Consider the following 4,167-nt stretch of genomic DNA (forward strand, 5'->3'; position numbering starts at 1 on the left):
TGATACTATTTTAAATGCAAACAAATGAATAAATGATTCACTGGTCCATTTAATTTATATATTGAAACACACAGGGGTAACAACGAAAGATGATAAAGCAGTGGGAAGGGGAAGAAGCGTGACAAATGTTGCTGGCATGATCTTGTCTGTGTGATGTGACAAAGGCCATAATCAGACATTGTGCTACACCAGCCACTCCTGACCAAGGCTCAAAATGGCACTGAAAGATAAATCTTTACTGATAGTGCAACAATAACACGCTTAACACATATCAGCTGATGAGAACATTCCTTGGGGACACCAGATGGAGGTTCTTCTCAAGGCAACAGCTCTCTGAATTTAAACTATGGCTTGAAAGAAACCATAGTTGAGATTAACAAAAAAAAGAGAAAAAAAGCTGAGGTTAATAAGAAACAGAAGGAAAGCTACCAAGCTACCACTCATGGCCACGCCAGAGGCGAACCATGCAAGTCCGAGGCTCCCCATGGCTCATGCTAATTGTGCTAGATTATGGTTTAACACAGGCATAAGCAAACTCTGGCTCTCCAGATGTTTGGGACTACAATTCCCATCATCCTTGACTACTGGTCCTGTTAGCTAGGGATGATGGGAATTGTAGCCCCAAACATCTGGAGGGCTGGAGTTTGCCTATGCCTGGTTTAACATAATGTATGAGCCAGGACATTTTTTAAAATGTTGATTTAGGCAGCTCCTTGCACACCAATTAGGTCAGTTTGTACCCAGGGATGTTGGCTACTAGAGGGACTTGTGCGTGAAAGACACAGATCACACACACATACCATAGCATAATGGAATCCTATTCTGATACAACTTTCTGTGAAGGTGTCAACTATCACTTATTGCAAAGCCCAGTGCTCCAAAATGCCCAGAGAAATGAAATGGTAAGGCCAGGGGCATCTTACTTCTAGAGGCTAGTGGCACAGGGAGCCAAGCTCTGGAGGGCACCAGGGAAGAGGCAGAGGCTGGACGCGGCATCTCCTGGCATCAGCTTGCCGCCTTCGCCCACCTCTGCAATGCCCCAACGAAGCAGCGCTGTGCCCGGAGCTTCCGCCTACCGTGGCCACGGCACAAAGCGGCCAGCTGAGCCGGGAGCCACCGCATCCAGCCTCCGCCTCTTCCCCACCAGAGGAACTGCCCGCCTCCTCCAGCCCTGCAAAGGTGGAAGCGTCACCGGCAGTGCCATCCCCTCTGAAAAAGGTCGGCAACTCTGGGAAATTGGGGGGACACCGGAGGGATCTTTGCACCATGGCGCCGGATATGCTTAAGACGGCCCTGGGTAAAGCTACACTCCAGTTACCCAGCTGACTGTTCTAAAGCATCCATACTCTGACTGCCCTGCCCATCACCAGATCCTCCCTTTCTCTGTTTTTTTAAAAAATTATTTATTGCTAAAGAACACACCCAGCTATGTGATGGCAGTACTGCTGTTGTTTATAGGATCCAATGCATCTCTGCCTCAAAATAATCCCATCTAGGAATGACCTCGCTCAGCAGTCTCTCTCAACATACTTCCCCCCTTTTACACCTACCTCGCACTGATACTCATCTCACCTCAATAACCCTCTGCTGTTCATTCCAACATTTTGGCTGTGGTTGTTGGCATATGTCTTGAGAGACATTAGAGGGTACCTCCAGGAGTGAAGTCGAACCTCTGCAGCACCAACGTGACTTCCCCAGGGTGCAAGTCTGGGCAGTGTGTATGGAGGTCCTGGGCTGCCCAGATGACAAGACCCCATTCTCAGTCTCGCTGATGTGGTCCAAAGGAAAGCAGAGCAATACATTGGCACAAACTTGACTGGAGCTGCTGGAAGGAGGCGTGCAAGGCACCATCTAGCTAGCCTCTCCCCCATGTGCAATTCTATCTGTTACAATTAACACCAAACATTAAACACTGGTTTTATTTTATTTTTGCAAAACTACAAATAATTACGTGCGAGATTGCTTAAAGAAAATAGCAATTTTAAGTGCCAACAGCTTTGAAATGAACAGGAATTCCACTGTTTCCATTTGGCTACCAGACATGGCCATGATGGCAAAGTCTAGACTATCACATGCCAAGCATTATTAATACTGTTTACATGCCACCCTAATGTCCAGAGCAGTGTGAGATTCCAAGGGTCCGGGTACTTACTCAGAGTTTGTGCTCCTTTTGAAATGAAACACAGTGGAAGTTCTACTGTGTTTATGATATCTGGGGTGCATCTACACACAGAAAAAAAAGTGCTATAAAAAAGTCAGAATTAAATCGTTACAACAACAACAAAAAAAACACCCTGGAAAATCTCGTAGAAATATTTGCTTACTCTCTGGCTCCATCTGGTATTGCATGTTTAGAATGCATTCTATACGGTGTTTCCTTACTAATGTAGCTGAGTCCATTGTTTATTTACACACACATAACCTGAGCCTACAATGGAGGGGCTGCCAGCATTACACTCCAAGAGGTTCCCATTTACCCAATTTCTGCCACCTTGGATCCCAAGGTCAGCCCACATTGTGCTCTGACCTTCCTCTCTCTTTAGCTGGCTGCTGCTTGCAAACACCAGCTACTTTACTGCGGTTTACATCATCCCCAACTGCAATCCTGCAACTTCCTCCTCCTAAAAACTCTGGCATTGTCTTCTGTTAGCTACCCAGAGACCAGGGTGGGGCACCACCCATTTGCTGGCTGGTACGTAGTCTTAACTTTTCTTATGGCTTATCCACCCTTTGTTCTCTGTTAAAGACACATACTTAGCAGCCATTATCCACCTGGTCTGCATTTTGACACTGTGCCTGGCAGCCCATTTTAAAACTCTGAGCATTGGTTAAAGCTCCAGTACCCACTAGACCCCAGGACGTGAGTGGTGCTGTGGGTTAAACCACAGAGCCTAGGACTTGCCGATCAGAAGGTCGGCGGTTCAAATCCCCACGACGGGGTGAGCTCCCATTGCTTGGTCCCTGCTCCTGCCAACCTAGCAGTTCGAAAGCATGTCAAAGTGCAAGTAGATAAATAGGTACAGCTTCAGCGGGAAGGTAAACGGCATTTCCATGCGCTGCTCTGGTTCGCCAGAAGCGGCTTAGTCATGCTGGCCACATGACCCGGAAGCTGTATGCCGGCTCTCTCGGCCAGTAAAGCGAGATGAGCTCCGCAACCCCAGAGTCGGTCACGACTGGACCTAATGGTTAGGGGTCCCCTTTACCTTACCCACTAGACCCAGGGAGGAGTCAAGGCACCCACAAACTCATAGCAATGCCTTACAATTAGATCACGCTGTTAGGACTGCAATCCTATATACACTTCCCTGGGAGGAAACCCCACTGAACTCAGAACTTATTTTGGAGTCCCATTGCAGGGCCTGCAAGACAGAGTTGTTCCGCCAGGCCTTTGGTCAGGGCGCAGCCTGACTCCCTCCTCTGGCAACCTGCACATAATTCTACTTAATTGGTTGCCATCAATTTGATTTAATTAATTTTTATAATGAAATATTTTTAGATTGTGTGATTATTTGATTGATTATTTTATTGTTGTTAGCCGCCCTGAGCCCGGCTTTGGCTGGGGAGGGCGGGATATAAATAAAATTTATTATTATTATTATTATTATTCATAAGAATGTACTGTCAGTCCCTTAAAAGGGGGGGGGGTCTGCTGCCCTCCTAACATTTGTGCAACTGGGAGCAGTTGGCGTAGTGGAGTGGGGTTCTAGAGCTGCCCTCTGAAAAGTCGTGTTGCTCTCACTTACCAGGGTGTGAACAGGTGGGGATGGGGACAAAGTTGGGGGCAGGTCTAGGCACACCAGTAGGAATACCAGTCTGGCTGTGCCACTGCCCTTGCACAGGCGCAACACTGCCACTGCCCTGCCCCAGGAAGCTTTGTGCTCCTATCCCATTATAGGTCAGTCAGTCCTGCTTGAAACTCAACTCCCATCTGCCCCAGTCAGCATGCCCAATAGCTAGGGATCGTGGGATTTGTAGTTCATCAACATCTGGGAGAACACATGCTTCCCAGCCTTGCTTTAGAGGATCCTTTTAAAACCTTATTGCTGCCAAGTCTCACAAGTCACCAGATGAAGGGATGACAGTGCTTCCATTTTATCAGTACGCTCTGCCCTCCCAGTATTTTACAACAGATTAGCCATGCTGTGCTACGCCTGTAAGGGCCCATGC

Source organism: Podarcis bocagei, assembly GCF_964188305.1.
Source record: "Podarcis bocagei genome assembly, chromosome: 11".
NCBI lineage: Eukaryota > Metazoa > Chordata > Lepidosauria > Squamata > Lacertidae > Podarcis > Podarcis bocagei.